The 25494-nt window shown below is 43.7% G+C and overlaps 1 non-coding gene across 1 annotated transcript; it reads left to right on the top strand.

The window, feature by feature from the left end:
* The first annotated feature begins 23286 nt into the window (after window positions 1-23286).
* Trnas-cga (transfer RNA serine (anticodon CGA)) lies at window positions 23287-23361 on the top strand. Its single transcript has one exon. It is a non-coding gene; the product is annotated as a tRNA-Ser (tRNA).
* Window positions 23362-25494: the final 2133 nt, after the last annotated feature.

The following is a 25494-nucleotide window of genomic DNA, read 5'->3' on the forward strand; positions in this document are numbered from 1 at the left end:
AGAACTAGCTCTCTTCTACATTAAGCTTAATCAATAATCCATGATTTCTAACGGCTAATTATATCTCTACAAGAGTTGCAAAAACATATCTCTACTGCTTATCAGTTTTATAATTTCATGGACATCTTTAGGACGTTCAAGAGTAAATTTTTCAGCGATTTAAAAAATTTCTCAGGATCATTGTCAAACCGGATCTTGAGTGAGTAATTAACGGCTTGAAAACTTTTGAAATATGGTTTTATGAAAAATTATTGAGCCTGAACCGTAAAATTACTACTGGTTCACCAAAGGTTATTAATCACAATTAATACACAAAATGTAAAGTGGACGTAGGTGCCAAGGAATAACTGGTGAAATTACACATAATTTTCAGTAACACTCTTTATTTAAATTTGATGCAAGACTTTACGATACTGTTTAAAAAAACAACAAATATTTAACGAATAAGTCACAACTTACGATAGGAAAGGACTTTTAAATTATTATAAAAAAATTTCACGCCAGTAAAAGACAAGTACAGGCAAGCAATTTAACGTATACAACGCGACGCTGTATAATATTTCAAGCTCAGCTAAATTACAGGTGAATTTCACTCCATTAATAAATGAATACAATTTGAATATATGTCTTCACTTTTGGGCAGACAAATTTACCATTTGGTTACAACAGCCGTAGCTACGGCCGCCCACAACAGCCTCACTCAGGCTCATTAAATGGCGCAGAATCTAACTTGTCTGCAACATATAAAGACAATCCTGTTTACAAAAATTCTCAAAATAGAAAAACCAAAACGCATGAATCATGCACACGGGGGGACACTCACAGTCAATAACATTAACATTTCCAAAATATATAAAAAAACAAATTTTACAAATTTCTGCCAGTTAACTTAGGGCAAACACACACGCTCGCAAGGTAGGACTTGCGAACCTTTACAACATTCTCCTTTAGAGGCAACAATTTCTACCCGTAATGAAATGGCAAACTTTTTCATGGCAAGAAAACACACTAATAACCAACTACCTGTATAAAACACATAAGCACGTTGAGTAAAAGCCTTAAAAGGTATTGAATTGGAAAAACACACAACAGTTTTTGCTGACTAGAAACAATATAAAAAAATCCACTACGGCGTACATTAACAACCTTGTTTGATTATAGCCAAATATACATAAATACAAATTTACGTAAGTTACAGCTTTTAGATGAGCAGGAATTCACAGGAATTCATTATGCAGTTGACTAGTTCTTACAACGAGGCAAAAGGAATTTTTCTTCTTTCTTCGAGTACCTTTTACACGTGAGTCTAGTAATACTAGTTATGGCAGGTGAGAGAATGGTTCAGGTCTTAGTGCCTTGCATTTTAAACAGTACAGCCACTGGTGCCTTAGACTTTCACAGACATGGCAGAGGCTAACAGTCGAATAAACCCATAGGTAAGCTGGGAGGGGAGAGAAGCAATCCGAACCACAGTTTTGCTCTGACTCCCTCCCCACACCCTTTTCGTCCTCAAAAGGGGACAAACGGACCACCCTTTCTAATATTACCACCTTCCCGCGGGTGGGCAGACGAGAATGAATGGCTGGAAACCCCCAAAATATACGGCTGATATAATTAACAAGAATAAGTAAATTGAATTCAATTAAACTTCATAAAATCTGTTAACAATCAATACTCAACTTCTGGTGCGTTACGATTCCCAGGACTGAACCAACGCAGCACCTCCAAATGCTCTGTCGAACCGCCCGCTGCCAGCCGTTTCAACGGACGTAGGAAGGCGCTCTGATTTTCAGAACCTCCTCACCGGTCGACAGCAAACGGCTGAACTGCAAATTAGACCCCTCGCGGACCCACGCTCAGGAAGATTCCTTTAGCGACGAGCAGTTAACGCCCCATACCACGGAGCCGCTGGTCGCGTCGCTTACGCTGATGCCGCGGTCTGCGTGCTGTCCCTCTAGCACCGACAGAGAAGTCGCTTCTTGATGCCCCGACTGCCAACTCTCCACGAGAGCCCATACAGACACATCTTAAACCCACGCGAACAGCCCACTTTTCCCCTTTCCCGCTAGAGGGAGACACCGAAGCCTTCAATTGCGACAACGGCGTCACTGCCAGAAAACGGAGGGCGACTGCTTCACGCTACGCGCTGTGACGGGCTTTTCAAAGCTAACTTTACTACGGCTCAGAGCCGTTTTGAAATTGACATTTTCATTATTAGCTTGATCAAGACTTTGGAAGTTTTGTGCTGGCTTGGAGTTTCGTGTTGGTCAAAATCAATATCAGCAACAGATTTAATACTTTTGGGGCAAATTACGTCAAATTTAATATCATATGAAACATTTAAAATATTAGTAACTGCTTGTATTTTTTTCACACAATTCGCCGGCCGGTGTGGCCGTGCGGTTCTAGGGGCTTCATTCTGGAACCGCGTGACCGCTATGGTCGCAGGTTCGAATCCTGCCTCGGGCATGGATGTGTGTGACGTCCTTAGGTTAGTTATGTTTCAGTAGTTCTAAGTTCTAGGGGACTTATGACCACAAATGTTAAGTCCCATAGTGCTCAGAGACAATTGAACCAATTTTTTTTTACACAATTCAATGACACATAGATCATTCTACTTTTGCAAAGAACTTCAATAAGCCTTGCCAAATTACAATAGCATTCTAAACTGTGAAAATTATCAAAGGATCCCGATGTTTCGACTGATGCCTTGCATTAACAGGGAAACATGAGATACAGCACTGTTAGTGTAACGCCGGAAATGCATATCCTCCTATTTCCATCTATTGTACTATTTTTTTTCCTTGCTTTGTTACCTCAAGATATGACATTTCTGTCTCTTTGTATATTGTAATTGTTTTACTATTTGTATATTTATGCATTTATGTCGATGTATAATTGGTTTGTTTCGTAAATATTGTTTGTATTTTTACGCTGGGTCTTGCCTAGGGAAAACTGCTATCGAACGATTACATCGATAGGTCGTGTGAAGATTCAAAGTGTGTAGGATCTTTGGTAGTGTTAACTCTGCCGCGTGGAGCGCGGGCTGAGAAGAAAGAGTGTGGCGGGAGTAGCGAGTGGAGCAGGTGCGTGGTGTGACGCTCCCGCGAGTTGCCGCGCTTTCGGGGTTTGGCAGCATGTAATTGCGCTCGACTTGCGATGATAGTTTCTGACATGGTGTCGCGGACGGGAAACATTAACTATCGCACATCAAGAGCCCGTTTCGTCTGGTGACCGTGTCGAGAAGAAGGCGCGCCAACATCCAGCTTCTGCAACAGCGACGGCCGACAATGAGTGACTGTCGCCACCTCCTCGATCGACGGCTTCGAACCTTCAATCAACCAACAAGGAAGAGTGGAAGCACGTAAAGTTTTAGAACTGTATGGCAGACCTCAGCTTTTCAAACTGTTCCATTTTCGTCAATATAATTACAGCAACTTAGCATGAACTTTTGTTGCTCGTTGTCCCAATTGCATTACCAAGCAGGGTCCATTCCTTTTCCGGAATGAACCCGAGTGTCGTTGAAATTTAAACGCCAGCGCTAAAGTAATATAGCTAATTCTATTTCACTGCTTTAATTTCAAAGTTCAGTTAGCTGGCTACAATATTCAAATTACACAAGCACAAATTAAGAGTGCGAGTTTTGTTACCGTATTTTAGCTTACCTGTGACTGCAGCTCAGCTTGGTACGTACTAAATTTTACTATTGTTAATTGTTCAGAATCATTTAATTCAAGTTCAAAGTTAAATCTCTTATTTCTAAATTGCGTAGATTCAAGTAGTTTTTGAAATGATTGTTGAGGTAGTCCAAGACTAACCGTATTTTACTGAATTTCGATGTGCTTCAGAAAGAAAGCTCACTATTAACTTCAGTCACTAAATTAACTTTCGATTTTCCGGTTTTATTAATTCTTTTGCTAAATTAAGTCAGGGTGTAGCGAAATTTATTACTTCTGACAAACTTTCAGTTTTCACACTACACGTGTCAACCTTCAGTTGCCACGCTTCTAGTGCTAATTATATGTGTAATAACCTTTCTTTTTCAGTTACTATAGTAATTGTCCTTAGGACTGGCGACTGTGATTTCCCCCAAATCTCAAATACCTAATTACCGCTAGTTAATTGTTAACGTAACGGCTGCACATTTACTTTCTTTATTAACTTTACCCCTTTTCAAAATTAATTTCCACCAGTTTCATTAGCACTTTTCCTTTCATCTAGATGTAACCCTTTCCTCCCTCTTTACCGACAGGTTAACTTCGGTGACGATTGCTTTTCCAAAACTCCCATTAGGTACACGCGGTTTCATTTTTCACTGTCATTAAGGTCGGTAAGTGAGGGGGAGGTTACACGTGGCGACCGTGACAGGACAATCTTCGGATTTGAGGTTGTTCTGGACACGAATTTTGCATTGTGCAAATCTCGTAACAAAGTACTGGTTACGTACAAGCCGTTACGTCAGCGAGAATAAGTAGTGGGAGTAATCCTAATTTTATTTGAGGTTTGGCATTTATATTGAAAATTATTAAAATGAGTGAAGGCAACAATTGCCAAAATTTGGTAGACTTGGATACGGATCAATCGGTCGAACAGTGGGAAACGCGCACCGCGGTACCCATTGTTCAGGGCCAGGCGGCTAGCATGAAAGACGCGACCGCCGAAACGCAACAAAGAGCAGAAATGGAATTCCACACTTTAGAAAATGTTTCGAAATCGGAAGTGAAAATCAGATGTGAATCCCTTGATGACGAATACGGGGGGACAATTAAAGAGGAAGCCGCTACGGAAGTAAAACCGGTAGTTTCCGGGAATTTAACTGATTTATTGAATGTTTTGATTAACGAAATCAAGAGTCAATCGGCAGAAATTAAAGCTCTGTCTGCCAAGCAAGAAGATCAGGCTGCCAAGCAAGAAGCTCAGGCTGCCAAGCAAGAAGCTCAGGCTGTCAAGCAAGAGGCTCGGGCTGCCAAGCAAGAAGCTCAGGCTGCCAAGCAAGAAGCTCAGTCGGAAAAAATTGAACGGATGCTAGACAATCAGAACAAAGCTATTAACGTTGTTAACAACAATGTTGGAGTTGTTAATACAAAAGTTGATAAAATCAAAGAAGATATTGTTGTAATTAATACCGAAATCGGTAATCTTAAACAGGAAATGATAGGCGTTCAGGCGGAAATTGTGAGCATAAATACTCGTTTTGATTCCGAAATTAGCAGAATCGAGAAAAGTGTAGGAGAAGCAGTTGCTCCGATCATCGAGAATAAGGTGACGGAACAAATTCAATTAGTGAAAAAAGAGGATCAACAGAAGGTGGAAACTTTAAAGGCTTTAGTGTCTGAAGTAGACACTAAAGTGAGGGAGCAGGCTAATACCTGCGAAGAGAAAAAGAGGGAAGTGGAAACGCTTGCGACAACCACTTGCCAAGTAATTACGAGAGTGTCGGAATTAGAAAAGAAACTTGACGAAAAACAGAGCTATGTGCCAATCTGTGCACATAGTTCGGAATAGTTGACGAAAGAGGAGCGGTTCGACCCCTTGAAAAAAGGCGGTATACACGCGACGGATTTCATTAAAAATTGTGAAAGAGTTTTACCCAGATCATGGACTAATGAGAGAAAAATTAATGCGGTTATTGATGTGCTGGCTGGTGATGCCAAGCGTTGGGGCTTAAACCTCAACATTACGAACCTGACTTTTGACGAGTTTAAAAATTTGTTTCTGGCTGAATACTGGTCAGAGCAAAAACAGCAAAGTGTCTGGCGCGAATTTGTCGTATCGAGGCCTTTCGATGCGAATTCGCGCGGCTCGATGAAGGAGTTTTGTGAGGGCTGGATCCGCAAGTTGAAATATTTGCGTGATCGCCGCACGGAATCCGAAATAGTCTGGGAACTCTACAAGAAGCTTCCAGATGATACAAAACGCTACGTAGGAAGCAATTATAGGACAGTGAAATATTCCTGGAAAGAGTTGAGGACGAGGACAATTGGCGCAATAATCGCGACAGTGGTAGAGGCCGTGGTAACAACAACGAGTACCACAGCAACCACAACAATGATAACCATGGGAATAATGCATACCGCAGCAATAACAATAATGGTTCGGACCGTAATAACAATCGGTACAATGCAAATAATAACAGGAATGACAGAAACCAGTATCATACTAACGTGATACGGGCTTCACAAAATAGTAATAACGCCAGAGGGTGTGATCAGCCGCCTCAGCAGCATCCGGGGAGCGTATCTGCTGGGACGAGACAGGGAAACCATTAGCCGCGCCGGTGAGGGGCCGAGCGGGCGTGGAGAAATTTTGGCGGCCCAATAACAAGAGAAAACCCAGGTGTCGCCGTTATGAAAATTCCGTATGGAATAATCAACGGCGGGAGAGTGTGCCAGTGTTAAGAGAAAAGAGTGCGCCCACAAGTAGTAGATCAGCTGTATACACGGCAGTAGAAAATACATTCGCTGTCAGTGAGAACAATTTAAGTAGTGTTCCGGAAATCGATCATAAAGTGGCAGCTGTAATACCCACAGCGGAACTGGAGATTGAGTTTAATAATGATTCACAAGTGTTGAGAGAAGATCAGATGTCGGATAAAACGTCCGTCATCGAGCGAGGGGATGCAGAGAGGGATGAGGTCTGGCAGTTCGGTCGCTTATACGACGAACTAAGAGATTATAGGGGTCTGTATGGGAGAAGCGTTTATGGGGAGCGCGTGCAGGATTTTCCGCGTCTCGTCCCGCAGGAAGATAGTGTTTGTGAAATGATAGAAAGTTCTGGCCCTAATCGGCAGACTTTACTAGAAATAGTTGATGTTAAGGGGGAGCTAGAGCAAGATTCGTCGTGTTTCGTCCCGCAGGAGTTAGATGTTGAAGTAGTAACGGAAAGTTCTGGCCCTAACCGGCAGACCTTACCGAAAGTTTCAGTGGTAGAAGTAACCGACCCATCCGACGCAAACCTCCAGTTTAAACATTGCGAGAGTATTAAAAAGGAGAAAGATTGCGAAAATTTTAGTGATAGCCGGACACGATTGGTAGAAAAGCACATAGATTACAACGTGTATGAGGTTAGAGCTGACATTATACGGTCAGACGATAGCAGTGTGGGTTGCGCAGATCTAGCGGAAGTAATTGCAGAAACTACTGGACACATTCCTCCAGGTAGATTGGCGGATGAGATTAATCTGACCAAAGTGGAATCAACGAAGGTGAAGATTAATGAATTGATAGCAAAGCAACACTCACTAGGTGACGAGTTACAGGAAAAGGTTTCGGTATTGGAGGCGAAGCTACAGACTAAGCCTCAGGACAAACGTGTTGAAATTAAAACTGTAAGTGAACAGAGGCTGAAAAAGCCGCCAGATAAGCCGGATTTAGGATCAAAGCCGGATGGTTTTTTCTGGAATGACCTGGATATAGACGAGGATTTACTGTGGGAAAATAAAGAAACAGCCGAGGACAAGTGTAGACAGATAGTAGTGTCTGTTAATATGCATGACCTACAACTAAACGTGTTGATTGACACCGGTGCAGAATTGAGTGCTGTATCTGGGAAAATATTTGAGTTACTGAAAGTAGCAGGAGTGAAAATTATCGGTGCTACTGGGAAGGCCAGTAAACCGGTCACAAAACAGATTTTTGTCAACTTCGAGATATGTGGGGCACGATTTGAACAAGAGTTTGTCGTCGTGCCAGACTTGACTACGGAAATAATTATCGGGTTAGATTGGCTATTAAAGTACCGTGCAGTGATTAATTGCGAAAGTAAAACTTTGACATGTACATCACAAAATAAAACAATAGTAGTTAGTTTTGACGAGGCAGGAGACGGTGTGCATAGGCAATACCAGCCTATACACATTGTTAACTGGCCGGATGACATTGACGTAGGAATGAATTTGAACTGCCGTAACGTGAGGAATTTCGGCATTGACAAAAGTGTAGAAAGTGAATTGGGAGAGATAATCAAATTCCCTCCACGGATTGACACTAGTATTGGTGTGAAAAAAAGATCGTTTGCGAGAAGTAATGAAGCTAAAAGCCGACGCTCGCACACGTCGTCATGACGCTAAAGCGCGTTTTGCTAAGTTTGCAATCGGAGACTTAGTACTTGTAAAAGCTCATGAGAAATAGAGCGAGATAGACAATGAAATCTCTAAATTTAAGTTTGTTTATAATGGACCATATAAAGTCATTGGTATACCTCACACAAATGCTTATTGCTTAGAGTATCCAAGCTCTGGAAAACGATTAGGTATACGGAATATTGTAGACTTGAAATTGTACCAACCTAGGATCGATTAATACCACACAATGGGTAATTTGTACAGTATGTAAATATAGAGTGTAAGATTTAAGGATGTGCCATGTTACGATGCTTTTGCCTGACCTAGAGGTCATTAAAGAAGTTGTAATTAATAAGTAATTAATTTTGACTAAATGATTTAAGAGTAACTGATTAGTAATCATCTGAAAAATCCAAGCTGCTAGTTTAAGTTTTCAGCTGAGTCTCAGTAGATTAAGCAATGTAAATATGATTTTGTAACTTTCTGTAATATTTCATGAATGTGTGTTTTTATTAGTCATTGCCGATGTACTTAGACGCTGTTTTAAGTTTCAGGCTAGTACATGCGTGTCATGATGGACAGTGTTGAGTTATCCGCTGTGATAGTGTTTATGGACTCCTTGAGATTACTCGGGAGTGAGTTTTTCCGAAAGAATTCAGTGAAACGGACGTTCTGGAAACGCCGTTACAAGGGCGAGTGAGATCAAGCGTGCCGCACAGGCGGGCGCAACAATACTTGCGAGGCGAAGCCGCTGTCGGCTCTTGTGCCGCTGTCGGCTCTTGTGCCGCTGTCGGCATCCTTTGTACTCGCGAGTACGGAATGTGGAGTTGCTTTTCTTCCCGGACAGCTGATGTGAAAGAATTCTGCAGTCAATATTTATGTTTTATTTTATCTGCTGTATATTATTTTCTTGTTTAGCGTTAATTGGACATGACGAGAATATTAATTATGAAAAGGTTACATAAAATTGTGTATTCTATGTAATTAATTATTAGTTTGCGTATTTTGATATACCTCTTCTTTATGACCATGTACTCTGATCAATTTTGCAAATAGTATTCCATTTCTTATAGTGTTACGAATTTTAATGATTTTGGAATAGCTAAACCATTTTCTATGTTTTCTATGAATTTTGATATGTTGTCAACCTGTTTTATTTTGTGCAAGATGACAGAGTGGAATAAGATTAGGAGTGTCTCCACTCAATTATTATTGTCTAAAAAAATTGGGTTATGGTTAATTAGACGAATGCTAAATTTTTTTTGATGTTTTGAGCATATGCATTTCCGCTGTTTCTTTTTTGGGACATTTTCTGAGTCTGTTTACGTTACACGAACATCCTCAGACAATGTGGGGCACGTGTAACGCCGGAAATGCATATCCTCCTATTTCCATCTATTGTACTATTTTTTTTCCTTGCTTTGTTACCTCAAGATATGACATTTCTGTCTCTTTGTATATTGTAATTGTTTTACTATTTGTATATTTATGCATTTATGTCGATGTATAATTGGTTTGTTTCGTAAATATTATTTGTATTTTTACGCTGGGTCTTGCCTAGGGAAAACTGCTATCGAACGATTACATCGATAGGTCGTGTGAAGATTCAAAGTGTGTAGGATCTTTGGTAGTGTTAACTCTGCCGCGTGGAGCGCGGGCTGAGAAGAAAGAGTGTGGCGGGAGTAGCGAGTGGAGCAGGTGCGTGGTGTGACGCTCCCGCGAGTTGCCGCGCTTTCGGGGTTTGACAGCATGTAATTGCGCTCGACTTGCGATGATAGTTTCTGACATGGTGTCGCGGACGGGAAACATTAACTATCGCACATCAAGAGCCCGTTTCGTCTGGTGACCGTGTCGAGAAGAAGGCGCGCCAACATCCAGCTTCTGCAACAGCGACGGCCGACAATGAGTGACTGTCGCCACCTCCTCGATCGACGGCTTCGAACCTTCAATCAACCAACAAGGAAGAGTGGAAGCACGTAAAGTTTTAGAACTGTATGGCAGACCTCAGCTTTTCAAACTGTTCCATTTTCGTCAATATAATTACAGCAACTTAGCATGAACTTTTGTTGCTCATTGTCCCAATTGCATTACCAAGCAGGGTCCATTCCTTTTCCGGAATGAACCCGAGTGTCGTTGAAATTTAAACGCCAGCGCTAAAGTAATATAGCTAATTCTATTTCACTGCTTTAATTTCAAAGTTCAGTTAGCTGGCTACAATATTCAAATTACACAAGCACAAATTAAGAGTGCGAGTTTTGTTACCGTATTTTAGCTTACCTGTGACTGCAGCTCAGCTTGGTACGTACTAAATTTTACTATTGTTAATTGTTCAGAATCATTTAATTCAAGTTCAAAGTTAAATCTCTTATTTCTAAATTGCGTAGATTCAAGTAGTTTTTGAAATGATTGTTGAGGTAGTCCAAGACTAACCGTATTTTACTGAATTTCGATGTGCTTCAGAAAGAAAGCTCACTATTAACTTCAGTCACTAAATTAACTTTCGATTTTCCGGTTTTATTAATTCTTTTGCTAAATTAAGTCAGGGTGTAGCGAAATTTATTACTTCTGACAAACTTTCAGTTTTCACACTACACGTGTCAACCTTCAGTTGCCACGCTTCTAGTGCTAATTATATGTGTAATAACCTTTCTTTTTCAGTTACTATAGTAATTGTCCTTAGGACTGGCGACCGTGATTTCCCCCAAATCTCAAATACCTAATTACCGCTAGTTAATTGTTAACGTAACGGCTGCACATTTACTTTCTTTATTAACTTTACCCCTTTTCAAAATTAATTTCCACCAGTTTCATTAGCACTTTTCCTTTCATCTAGATGTAAACCTTTCCTCCCTCTTTACCGACAGGTTAACTTCGGTGACGATTGCTTTTCCAAAACTCCCATTAGGTACACGCGGTTTCATTTTTCACTGTCATTAAGGTCGGTAAGTGAGGGGGAGGTTACATTAGTCCTAGACTGATCAGGCAGAACATTATGACCACCTTCCTAATGTCCGATATGTCCACGTTCGGCACGGATAGAAGCAGCGAAGCTTCGTGGAGGCAATGATGCCTTCATAGGGCGATGGAGTGAATTGGCATCAGATCTGCACACACAAATCACCTAAATTCATGGGAAGGGAGCGATGGGCTTTGACGCCACATTCAATCACGTCCGAGGTGTGTTCCATCGATTCATATCTGGAGAGTTGAGAGGCCTGCAAATCAATTGGAGCTCGCCACTGTGTGTCTGAAACCACTCCTTCACACTCCTGGCCTTGCGAAATGGCGCATTATCTGGCTACAAAAACTGTACGATAGTCCATGGCAATCTTGGTACCTTCCACAAGCTACACTGGATCCGTGGATGCCCACGTGAATGAGTATTGCTCGCCAGTGTGGGATCCGTACCAGATCGGGTTGACGGAAGAGATAGAGAAGATCCAAAGAAGAGCGGCGCGTTTCGTCACAGGGTTATTTGGTAACCGTGATAGCGTTACGGAGATGTTTAGCAAACTCAAGTGGCAGACTCTGCAAGAGAGGCGCTCTGCATCGCGGTGAAGCTTGCTCGCCAGGTTTCGAGAGGGTGCGTTTCTGGATGAGGTATCGAATATATTGCTTCCCCCTACTTATACCTCCCGAGGAGATCACGAATGTAAAATTAGAGAGATTCGAGCGCGCACGGAGGCTTTCAGACAGTCGTTCTTCCCGCGAACCATACGCCACTGGAACAGAAAAGGGAGGTAATGACAGTGGCACGTAAAGTGCCCTCCGCCACACACCGTTGGGTGGCTTGCGGAGTATAAATGTAGATGTAGATGTAGGTGTAGATATTGGAGCCACCGTTAGCTCCGTCCCACAGTACAGGTATCAAGGGGCAGTTCCCCTCGAAGACGACAGATTCGGCCTCTCCCATCGACATGATGAGAAAGGTATCGGCATTCATCAGATCATGCATCGCTCTGCACTGCACCAACGTCCAGTGGCGATGGTCACGTGCGTATTTCATTTGTAGTTGTCGATAAAGTGGTGTCAACATTGGCACATGCATGGGCTGTCGGCTGCGGACGCTCAGCGTTAGGAGTGTTCGGTGCAGTGTTATATTCAGACACACATGCACTCTGCCCAGCATTGAAGTCTGGTGTTAGTTCCTACACAGTTCGCCGCATGTCCTGTTTCACCAGTTTGCCCATCCTTCGACGTAAAGCATCTGTGACGAGGGGTGGCTGCCCAATGCCACGACGTCTCGACGTGGTTTCGCTTTTTTTTTTTTTTTTTTTTTTTTAAAGACACTCATCGCAGCACTCCTCGAAACCCGAAACCCGACAAATCGTGGAAATTTTTGGAAATTTGTGACAAGTTCCTATGGGACGAAACTGCTGAGGTCATCGATCCCTAGGCTCACACATTATTTAATATAACTTAAGGTAACTTATGCTAAGGGCAACACTCACACCCATGCCCGAAGGAGGACTCGAACATTCTACGGGGGAGCCGCGCGAACCCTGCCAAGGCGCCTAAGACGGTGCTGCTGCCCTGCGCGGTCATAAATCGTGCAGTTTCCAAAATGCTCCTGCCGAATCTCCGGGCCATCACAATCTGCCCTCGGTCAGTCTCAGATATATCGCGTCCATTCGTTATTCTCCACATAGACAGCGCTCTCACTGATAATAATATGTACCGCACATGTGTCTGACTAGCAATCATTCCTCGCTAGGTAACTCTGCTATCGCCTGGACGTGTTTATGTCGACATGATATCGCTCGTCATAATGTTCTGGCTGATCGGTGTAATATTCTTGACTCACTGGGATAAATTTCACTTTATCCTGTGAATATGAAGAAAATACAAATACACTCCTGGAAATTGAAATAAGAACACCGTGAATTCATTGTCCCAGGAAGGGGAAACTTTATTGACACATTCCTGGGGTCAGATACATCACATGATCACACTGACAGAACCGCAGGCACAAAGACACAGGCAACAGAGCATGCACAATGTCGGCACTAGTACAGTGTATATCCACCTTTCGCAGCAATGCAGGCTGCTATTCTCCCATGGAGACGATCGTAGAGATGCTGGATGTAGTCCTGTGGAACGGCTTGCCATGCCATTTCCACCTGGCGCCTCAGTTGGACCAGCGTTCGTGCTGGACGTGCAGACCGCGTGAGACGACGCTTCATCCAGTCCCAAACACGCTCAATGGGGGACAGATCCGGAGATCTTGCTGGCCAGGGTAGTTGACTTACACCTTCTAGAGCACGTTGGGTGGCACGGGATACATGCGGACGTGCATTGTCCTGTTGGAACAGCAAGTTCCCTTGCCGGTCTAGGAATGGTAGAACGATGGGTTCGATGACGGTTTGGATGTACCGTGCACTATTAAGTGTCCCCTCGACGATCACCAGTGGTGTACGGCCAGTGTAGGAGATCGCTCCCCACACCATGATGCCGGGTGTTGGCCCTGTGTGCCTCGGTCGTATGCAGTCCTGATTGTGGCGCTCACCTGCACGGCGCCAAACACGCATACGGCCATCATTGGCACCAAGGCAGAAGCGACTCTCATCGCTGAAGACGACACGTCTCCATTCGTCCCTCCATTCACGCCTGTCGCGACACCACTGGAGGCGGGCTGCACGATGTTGGGGCGTGAGCGGAAGACGGCCTAACGGTGTGCGGGACCGTAGCCCAGCTTCATGGAGACGGTTGCGAATGGTCCTCGCCGATACCCCAGGAGCAACAGTGTCCCTAATTTGCTGGGAAGTGGCGGTGCGGTCCCCTACGGCACTGTGTAGGATCCTACGGTCTTGGCGTGCATCCGTGCGTCGCTGCGGTCCGGTCCCAGGTCGACGGGCACGTGCACCTTCCGCCGACCACTGGCGACAACATCGATGTACTGTGGAGACCTCACGCCCCACGTGTTGAGCAATTCGGCGGTACGTCCACCCGGCCTCCCGCATGCCCACTATACGCCCTCGCTCAAAGTCCGTCAACTGCACATACGGTTCACGTCCACGCTGTCGCGGCATGCTACCAGTGTTAAAGACTGCGATGGAGCTCCGTATGCCACGGCAAACTGGCTGACACTGACGGCGGCGGTGCACAAATGCTGCGCAGCTAGCGCCATTCGACGGCCAACACCGCGGTTCCTGGTGTGTCCGCTGTGCCGTGCGTGTGATCATTGCTTGTACAGCACTCTCGCAGTGTCCGGAGCAAGTATGGTGGGTCTGACACACCGGTGTCAATGTGTTCTTTTTTCCATTTCCAGGAGTGTATTTACGGATATTCTTATACTATAAGTGCACATAAAAATGGACTGGCCCGTGTTAAAGACAAACACTAACAAAGATATTTCCACTAATTTTGTTTATTTTGTAAAATAGTGCGCAATGTGTCAGGCAATAAGCCCTTAATTTTCTGAAAAATGGCTTTTACTGCTCGTCTATGGTAAGCACTTAGAATAAGCATCCGACTGGCCCGAGATAAAGACATACAAAAAGAAATTGTAGCGCTTCTCTGCACTACTTCTCCTCGTACCTTTCCATCGTCGTTGAAATGTATGTGCTAGTTCACTGAAAGAACGTTGATGGAGCTGCGGTCCAAATCAGAATGGCTGCTACCCCTGACGACGAGTAGCAGCGATCTCATCGCTTGAAAAAGCTTCTGGAACCGCAGCTTTCCAAAATGTGTGGCAACGGTTACACCAATGTCTTAGTAACGGCACCGAACGTTCGTGATGCTGCCGCACTTCCGTTTGTGAGGGCAGTTCTCCCACAGGTTCAAATGGCTCTGAGCACTATGGGACTTAACATCTATGGTCATCAGTCCCCTAGAACTTAGAACTACTTAAACCTGACTAACCTAAGGACATCACACATATCCATGCCCGAGGCAGGATTCGAACCTGCGACCGTAGCGGTCACGCGGTTCCAGACTGAAGCGCCTAGAACCGCACGGCCACACCGGCCGGCGTTCTCCCACAGGACATCCGGCGGCTGCCCAGTGTGTTGGAGCAGACTGGTTATTATCATTACAGATCATATTAACGACTGTTAAATTTTATTTTATCTTTACAGTTAATACTAAGCTAAGGTCCGGATCAACATGAGAAACACGGTGATCACATCTCATATGCGCATCTGATAAAATATGCCACTCTCTCCCAGCGATGTTGACGCTTCACGTGGTCTAACAAGTTGTTCTCCTGTCACCATCAGTGTCTGCTGCTTCGTTCACGGGCGAAATCTATTTGTAACCCAGTGTCCTGATGAGTTTTGTACCTCAGAATACTACTATCGTCAGTGCATAGACCATTACGACAATATACACAGCTGTAGCACTTCACTTTAGACAATTAATACTTAAGATATTCCCATGAGTGTAGAATGTCATATAGTATCCTGCCTCTGTTGAGATTCCTTTGCGCCTCAGAACTTCCACAATGATCATTTCGTTTATATGTCATGTTCTCTGGCGGACCATATCAAACAAACGTTTTTGCCTGGAGTCCCTTCATAGGCGGCTACTTCTGTTACATCTGGCAGGCTCCTCAGGAGTGCCACGGTAGACACAATTAGTGAATTCCAGAAGGACAGATCCCATAAAGGGACTTGAGAGTGTTCGATTGTAACAAAATGGGCGTTCCCTGTAAACGGCATAGATTCTGTATCTGCAGTGGTCCCTAAGCTGTTGCGCAGAGGATGGAAGCGTTAAAAACACTTTGTGCGTCAATCGTAGTCAGCACGTATACAGCGCAAATGGGCTGCTACGAGGCTTAACATATTTTTAACTGCATCTTCTGCTATCATCATTCACTTTAGCTGTACTGTTGGGAATTTAATCAACTATTTCCACAAGTGGTACGTAAGCTGTCGTTGCAGGAAACCCATCCTATGGATGAGGTGTAACGTTATTCAACCATGTCTGTTATATGAACGTGTAGAGTCTGTTCTTTCCGACATTTCCGAAATAACAGACACCACACGGAATCCTCAGCTGTGATACATATTATATAAGCTGAAGGTGGAGGTGGGAGAGAGGTAATGAAAGGGAAAGAACTGATGATATCAGCTGCATCGGGACTTTAACCGGAATCAGTGGCGACAAGTGAAAATGGTGCCAGACCTGCACTCGAATACGGGATCTCCTGGTTACGAGGCAGCTGCGTTAACCACTGTGCCATCCCGGGCACAGTGTCAACGCTATTGCCCAGACTGTCTCGCTACGCCTCCCAACCGACCTACATTCCACGTAGCGCCGCCTGTTCGTAGTCCCTGTCCATGTTCTCCATGCTCGCTACTTTGAGTTTCCTGCAGGAGGTCGAACGTAAATGTAGATCCTCATTGAAAGTGATTGATTCATGGCCCATCGAGGCGAATCAATTATATGAATGCATGATGTCTTTTCTTTTCGACATGTGCTGAAAAAAAGAGACCACACATTCACATACTATTACACTTTTCCGCATTGTTTTGTTCTAGTCCATCATAATATTTGTTCTAAGTGACCGTTGGTATAGGATAAAGATCGAAAGACGAATAAAATACGATTAGACTTTAACGTCCCGTCATCGAAAATATCAGTGGAGACGGAGAATATATTAAGACAGAGCAACAACGGGGAAAGGAATTGCTCGTGTCTTTTTACAGAGGTACCACCCCAGAATTTGTCTTGAGCGGATAGGGAAACCACGAAAAACATAAATCCTGATAGCCATGCGGTTATACAAATCGCATTATTTTCAGCTGTTGTTGCAATATTTATTCTAGCAATGGAGACGTGTGTACTAATTTTTTCCAAGGAATATCACCTGCCAGACGCCTCTTACCCATTCGCACTACACCATTAATGTTGTTTGTACGACTTACGTGGTTGACTGTGACAGGCCTCTTTCTGCAGTTGGGCGATTTGCACGTCTATCAGAATATTTTAGAAACCCGCAACGCCTTCAAAAAATCGTTGATACTGCAGGGAGCGAAGGTGTCGTTAACATAACTTTCGACGCGCCGGCGTTATTAAAATGCAGATTTCGTTAACGTCCGCCCGGGGGAATGACGGTGATTAATTTTTAACTAAACGTAAATGTCATACCCCTCTTTTTCTCTCCCCATTTACCTAATTCCTCTCCATCAATTTTCCCTCAAAAATTACTCGTCAGCTCAAATTAAGTTGGCTCTTTCATAATTAACAGGCACACATTAACTTCCCTTCACGCTGTAGCACTCAGAAAATTATGCCCTTTTCTGGATCCCGTCAGCTCCTTTGCTAAATTTTTATGACAATTCAACCTGTAAACAACTGTTGAGGCCTATACAACAATATAAAAGACTGAGCGTCAAACCTAGACTGGTTACCCTAGCATGCTGCATAATTCTACTGTCCCCAGGATTTTTTTTTACAAAACAAATAAACAGTTTGTCCGTTGAGAAAAGTATAAAGATACTGTCTATAATTATCATACATGAAACAATGGATTCAATCAGCGATTGTGCCTCGCATAGTATAAGATACGATTTGGAAATACAACCTACCCTAACATGATCTTTGCTGTGCACAATCCGTTGTTCAAAATTTTAACTAACGGTATTCTACCACGAAAATAGAAAACACATTTTACCTTATAGGTTTATTTTAAAATCAGCTTTCTAATTATTTCTTGTTCCTATCTGATGCCATAATAGCGAGAAAATGAATTTATAGTATATAATTTAAAAACTGAAAGACTTCACGATTGCAAATTTATTTCGAGCCTTTGGAGACTGAATAAAATCACGCTGATATGAAGTGAGCCTTGTCGGCTCGTCCTATCTACTTACATATTTGCCTACTGGCGCGATCCACCTCTGTCCAGTCGCCGGGTGGCGCCTTGGTCGCCTGTCTGTTGACTCTTTGGTTGTCGTTTCTTTAAGTGGGAGGGGGGTGGCAGGCAGTTGGTCGCTGTCAGTGAGAGAGAGACAACAGGCAAAGCAGACTTACGGTGAGCTGTTCACGGAGGTTCAGGGGGGGGCAGTGAGTCCGGGGGGGGGGGGGGGGGGTCAGGTCACAGGGGGCGGCTGGCGGGCACGATTGTCTAAGCGGTCAGTGCTCGGTTGTGTTGGCCGGCAGTACTTGGACCTAATGTCGACGCACACAGTTTAGTCTGGATTAAGAAGGCTTGCTTGTTGATGTGGGTGTAGGAGTGCTGTCCGTTTTCTAGTGCCGTCTGTTCTGTCGTTTGGGGGTATGGTCTCTTTAACTTATTGACACATGTGCTCCCGTGTTGAAGTTGCTCCCGCTACGCGGGACTGTCCGTGGTTCTCCGTCACTCTGTCTCAAGTATTATATTTACTTTCTTGTCCTGAATGCCATATTTGATAAGTTTTAAAATTTATTTTAATTGCAACTTCATAGTCTGCTTATCTTCTCATTTGGGCCTTTAATTAATTGTGGTATGTTTTAGGCATCCACGTGTATTAGTGACCACTGAGGTCGAAATTGAGTTTCATTTGTATTGGACGTTGTTGCTTCCTGACTAATGTTGTTGTTGTTGAGGTCTTCAGGCCTGAGACTGGTTTGATGCAGCTCTCCATGCTACTCTATCCTGTGCAAGTTTCTTCATCTCCCAGTACCTACTGCAACCTACATCCTTCTGAATCTGCTTAGTGTATTCATCTCTTGGTCTCTCCCTACGATTTTTACCCTCCACGCTACCCTCCAATACTAAATTGGTGATCCCTTGATGCCTCAGAACATGTCCTACCAACCGATCCCTTCTTCTAGTCAAGTTGTGCCACAAACTTCTCTTCTCCCCAATCCTATTCAATACTTCCTCATTAGTTATGTGATCTACCCATCTAATCTTCAGCATTCTTCTGTAGCACCACATTTCAAAAGCTTCTATTCTCTTCTTGTCCAAACTATTTATCGTCCATGTTACACTTCCATACATGGCTACACTCCATACAAATACTTTCAGAAATGACTTCCTGACACTTAAATCTATACTCGATGTTAACAAATTTCTCTTCTTCAGAAACGCTTTCCTTGCCATTGCCAGTCTACATTTTATATCCTCTCTACTTCGACCATCATCAGTTATTTTGCTCCCCAAATAGCAAAACTCCTTTACTACTTTAAGTGTCTCATTTCCTAATCTAATACCCTCAGCATCACCCGACTTAATTCGACTACATTCCATTATCCTCGTTTTGCTTTTGTTGATGTTCATCTTATATCCTCCCTTCAAGACACCATCCATTCCGTTCAACTGCTCTTCCAAGTCCTTTGCTGCCTCTGACAGAATTACAATGTCATCGGCGAACCTCAAAGTTTTTATTTCTTCTCCATGGATTTTAATACCTACTCCGAATTTTTCCTTTGTTTCCTTTACTGCTTGCTCAATATACAGATTGAATAACGTCGGGGAGAGGCTACAACCCTGTCTTACTCCCTTCCCAACCACTGCTCCCCTTTCATGTCCCTCGACTCTTATAACTGCCATCTGGTTTCTGTACAAATTGTAAATAGCCTTTCGCTTCCTGTATTTTACCCCTGCCACCTTTAGAATTTGAAAGAGAGTATTCCAGTCAACATTGTCAAAAGCTTTCTCCAAGTCTACAAATGCTAGAAACGTAGGTTTGCCTGTCCTTAATCTTTCTTCTAAGATAAGTCGTAAGGTCAGTATTGCCTCTCGTGTTCCAACATTTCTACGGAATCGAAACTGATCTTCCCCGAGGTCGGCTTCTACTAGTTTTTCCATTCGTCTGCAAAGTATTCGTGTTAGTATTTTGCAGCTGTGGCTTATTAAACTGACTGATTGTTAATTTTCACATCTGTCAACACCTGCTTTCTTCGAGATTGGAATTATTATATTCTTCTTGAAGTCTGAGGGTATTTCGCCTGTCTCATATATCTTGCTCACCAGATGGTAGAGTTTTGTCAGGACTGGCTCTCCCAAGGCCGTCAGTAGTTCTAATGGAATGTTGTCTACTCTGGGGGCCTTGTTTCGACTCAGGTCTTTCAGTGCTCTGTCAAACTCTTCACGTAGTATCGTATCTCCCATTTCATCTTCATCTACATCCTCTTCCATTTCCATAATATTGTCCTCAAGTACATCGCCCTTGTATAGGCCCTCTATATACTCCTTCCACCTTTCTGCTTTCCCTTCTTTGCTTAGAACTGGGTTTCCATCTGAGCTCTTGATGTTCATAGAAGTGGTTCTCTTATCTCCAAAGGTCTCTTTAATTTTCCTGTAGGCAGTATCTATCTTACCCCTAGTGAGACAAGCCTCTACATCCTTACATTTGTCCTCTAGCCATCCCTGCTTAGCCATTTTGCACTTCCTGTCGATCTCATTTTTGAGACGTTTGTATTCCTTTTTGCCTGCTTCATTTACTGAGTTTTTATATTTTCTCCTTTCATCAATTAAATTCAATATTTCTTCTGTTACCCGAGGATTTCTACTAGCCCTCGTCTTTTTACCTATATGATCTTCTGCTGCCTCCACTACTTCATCCCTCAGCGCTACCAATTCTTCTTCTACTGTATTTCTTTCCCCCATTCCTGTCAATTGTTCCCTTATGCTCTCCCTGAAACTCTGTACAACTTCTGGTTCTTTCAGTTTATCCAGGTCCCATCTCCTTAAATTCCCACCTTTTTGCAGTTTCTTCAGTTTTAATCTACAGGTCATAACCAATAGATTGTGGTCAGAGTCCACATCTGCCCCTGGAAATGTCTTACAATTTAAAACCTGGTTCCTAAATCTCTGTCTTACCATTATGTAATCTATCTGATACCTTCTAGTATCTCCCGGGTTCTGCCATGTGTACATCCTTCTATCATTATTCTTAAACCAAGTGTTAGCTATGATTAAGTTGTGCTCTGTGCAAAATTCTACCAGGCGGCTTCCTCTTTCATTTCTTATCCCCGATCCATATTCACCTACTACGTTTCCTTCTCTTCCTTTTCCTACACTCGAATTCCAGTCACCCATGACTATTAAATTTTCGTCTCCCTTCACTATCTGAATAATTTCTTTTATCTCATCATACATTTCTTCAATTTCTTCGTCATCTGCAGAGCTAGTTGGCATATAAACTTGTACTACTGTATTAGGTGTGGGCTTCGTGTCTATCTTGGGCACAATAATGCGTTCACTACGCTGTTTGTAGTAGCTTACCCGCATTCCTATTTTCCTATTCATTATTAAACCTACTCCTGCATTACCCCTATTTGACTTTGTGTTTATAACCCTGTAGTCACCTGACCAGAAGTCTTGTTCCTCTTGCCACCGAACTTCACTAATTCCCACTATATCTAACTTTAACCTATCGATTTCCCTTTTTAAATTTTCTAACCTTCCTGCCCGATTAAGGGATCTGACATTCCACGCTCCGATCCGTAGTACGCCAGTTTTCTTTCTCCTGATAACGACATCCTCTTGAGTAGTCCCCGCCCGGAGATCCGAATGGGGGACTATTTTACCTCCGGAATATTATACCCAAGAGGACGCCATCATCATTTAATCATACTGTAAAGCTGCATGCCCTCGGGAAAAATTACGGCCGTAGTTTCCCCTTGCTTTCAGCCGTTCGCAGTACCAGCACAGCAAGGCCGTTTTGGTTATTGTTACAAGTCCAGATAAGTCAATCATCCAGACTGTTGCCCTTGCAACTACTGAAAAGGCTGCTGCCCCTCTTCAGGAACCACACGTTTGTCTGGCCTCTCAACAGATACCCCTGCGTTATGGTTGTACCTACGGTTCGGCTATCTGTATCGCTGAGGCACGCAAGCCTCCCCACCAACGGCAAGGTCCATGGTTCATGGGGAGGGGGGGGGGGGGCTGACTAATGTAACGACTATAAAATTGCCCACGGCCGTTGTAAGCAAACGCTGGCGACGCAGTAAATCTTGCCTCATTTGTGCTAATTAAGTTACAAAACTTTGGCGAGATTTTGTGCCTTTAAAAAAATATTGTTTGTTGTTCTAAATACAATTAGCATTGTAGTTGAGTATTTGCCCTCAAGGTTTGCCTGTTACCTTTTAAGCCACTTAAGTCAATGTGTTTGAGTAGCCCTATGACTTCTTGGCTATTACATTAAATCATTACACTGTTGTTATATTTTACTGGAAGATTAACCGGTTAATCCTCTTAGCAATTCTTGTTCTAATACTCTTGCTGTAATAAGTAACGTTTGGTTGGGGCTTGGGGCCACGCTCGCACTGACTTTCTATTCTTGGTTTGAGCATTTCCATATGTTCTGAGATTGCCATTCGTGACTTATGTCTGCTTGTTTGCTCTCGCCCTTCCGAGCTGTTCGTAGTGTTTGGAGACGCTCTGTTACCCACTGGTTCATCGGGCTGAGCCTGTCCGCGTCGGCTGAGTACTTGCGAGCGGGCGGCGCGACGCTCCCCGCATCATCGAGGCCTCTGAGACGTTGCGGCCTCCTGGCTTGCTACGGCATCCCTCATAAGTTGAGTTTCTGTCTCGTAGCAATTGGGCGTTAATTTAATCTCAAATGATCGTTATTCTAAACCATCTTACTCAGACCTGGCCGGCCGTACCTACCCCTTCCATGCTTTCCCTGTTTAAAGTTTGGTTTTAACGTTATAGTTTTAATATTGGTATAATGCTCAATCTGTTAAAAAGTATTTTATTACCTTTCCGCGCCAGTATCTTGATCATGCCAAAAGGGCTTCTGTGATCAAATATTGTATATTTGCGTTGAGAATTGTTTCTGTGCTCGTTGCATAAAATATTAGTACTTAACGGGCCTCAGCTCGTCAGATACCAGACTTGTGAAATTTCCTGTTACACTTCTCGTAAGTTGTAATCATTAATTTCAAGTACCCTTTTGGCCAGCCAAATGTTAAAATTGTAATCTATAGCATCATTGTTGTCACTCCAGAATGAGATTTTCACTCTGCAGCGGAGTGTGCGCTGATATGAAACTTCCTGGCAGATTAAAACTATGTGCCGGACCGATACTCGAACTCGGGACCTTTGCCTTTCGCGGGCAAGTGCTCTACCAACTGAACTACCCAAGTACGACTCACGCCCCGTCCTCACAGCTTCACTTCTGCCAGTACCTCGTCTCCTACCTTCCAAACTTTACAGAAGCTCTCCTGCGAACCTTGCAGAACTAGCACTCCTGAAAGACAGGTTCGCAGGAGAACTTCTGTAAAGTTTGGAAGGTAGGAGACGAGGTACTGGCAGAAGTGAAGCTGTGAGGACGGGGTGTGAGTCGTGCTTGGGTAGCTCAGTTGGTAGAGCAGTTACCCGCGAAAGGTAAAGGTCCCGAGTTCGAGTCTCGGTCCGGCACATAGTTTTAATCTGCCAGGAAGTTTCATTGCTGTCATTGTTTGTCCAGCGCTAAGCGGATGTTTGAGTTATATTTGATTGTACTATTTGCTTGTTAGTTCTTCCTAAATTGTGCACCTTATTCGTTTAAATTAACTAAATCATTAGTTGGTTTAATTGAAGAAATTCTGGAGCAACTGCCTGAATGCCTTTCTTTATATTTTTCTCAAATTTCCTGCTGAAATTTGAACTGCTGTTAACATTTTCTGACGTTGGCGCTAACTATTGTGTCTCATTAGTTGCACCTTCTTAATTACGTTCACTGCAAGCAGTTATTACCATTTGTATTTTATTAGTGTTTTTTGTATGTGTGTAATAAAGACTGTCGGACTCTTGTGAAGTAACAAATGAATTCTGATAAATGGCTTGTACCTTTGCCATGCCCGTTTAGTTGTTCCCTCATTCTGGTGCATCTACTGACTGGAGACCTCTCGTCGTAGAGCACTTGGCAACATGAATCAATTTACCAGTATGTCTTTGCAGCCCCTTTCTGTCTGGGCGCATGTACTGATTCGGTAGCGAAGACTGTCATTAAGCCGTTCTCTGCTCTTCTAGGGCAAGCAGGCCCACAACTGCTGTAACTGGTCCTTGATTCTCTGGATACTGCCACTAGGGCGGAGTTTACGTCCGAACTGGTCAGACAAATGTTCTAACGTGAACAGATCTGGGGATCTTGCTGTCCACGGGAGTGATCTCTCCGTAGACAGTTCACAGACACGTGTCGTGTGGACGAGCGCTATCCTGTTGAAAAATGGCACCACGGTACTATCGAAAGAGAGGTACAACGTGAGGTCGCAAGGTGACCGTGAAGGACCGTTGCCCCATCAGAGTTCCCTCAGTCACAGCCAGGCCTGGATGCGTGCACTGATTCAGTAGGGAAGGGTGTCATAATGCCGTTTTGTCTTCTTCTGAGGCAAGCTGTCCCACAACTGCTGCAATTAGTCCTCGATATCAGACACTGGCACTGGAGACGAGCTGACGTCTGAGCCGGTCCTACACATGTCCTTCAGAGAGCAGATCAGCGCATTTCACTGCACGCGGGAGTACTTTAACATCACGCAGACATTTTATAGACAAATGTGTCATGTGTGGACGAGCTTTGTCCCGTTACAGAATGTCGCCACGATGCTGTCGCATGGGGCCACACTTGAGGGTCCAGAATGTCCGCGACATACCATTGTGTCGTCAGAGTTCTGTCACCACCAGCCGTCATCTGAAATCAAACCACCTGGCTACCCACACCATGACGTCTGTTGCAACACCACTGTACGCCCCCAAACATTGGAGGGTTGGGACCTCTCCCCACGTCGCAACCATGCTGTTAGACGATGTTCATCCGAGGTAATGTGTAAGTCGCTGAACACAATGAGACGCCATTGATAAACAGTCTATGCTCCCTGGTCACGGAACCACTCCAAACGCAGCCGTTCGTGGGGTGGTATTAACGGCAGCCTACGCTTCAGAACGTAATGACAGTGTATGTTGCAGGGAGTCCATTACCTGTGTGAATTTTAACAGTCCATTACCTGTTTCCCGATGGCAGACGCAGACATGAAGGGGTTTCGACGTGCTCAGCACACAATAAGGCTATCCATCCTCGTTGTGCTCGGACGTGGTCGACGACAAACTTGATGATAAGTATGCTTACTCACTTTCCCATGCAGTCCATCATCCGGCTAATTCCACGATTCGACCAACTGGCCAAATGGAGACCCACAATGAGGTCACTTTCAGACTGTCAGGTGCTTAAAGCGCTGTCTCAAATGATTACGTGGCGCCGTGTCCTTTACAGTGGTCAGTCAACATCTGAAGCTGTTCACGTCCTTTATATATGCCGTGCCAGGCCTAGTAAGAACACCATTACAATCTGGTGGCCATTTTGTCACACAAATGTAACTTGAATCATTTGCACGCAGGCCCTTGATGTGTAGCGTCCGAAGTTACAGCGATATCTGAACATGCCTTTGGGCTATCTTTTTTTTTTGTCAGATAGTGTGTGTGTAGCTATTTAGTCATATGCATTAACTGTAAGATCTTATATATTCATTAGACTGTCTCCACATTAATCAACCTTTGCGGTACTTATTTATGGATT

This window comes from Schistocerca cancellata, chromosome 5 (genome assembly GCF_023864275.1).
Source record: "Schistocerca cancellata isolate TAMUIC-IGC-003103 chromosome 5, iqSchCanc2.1, whole genome shotgun sequence".
NCBI classification, from domain to species: Eukaryota; Metazoa; Arthropoda; class Insecta; order Orthoptera; family Acrididae; genus Schistocerca; species Schistocerca cancellata.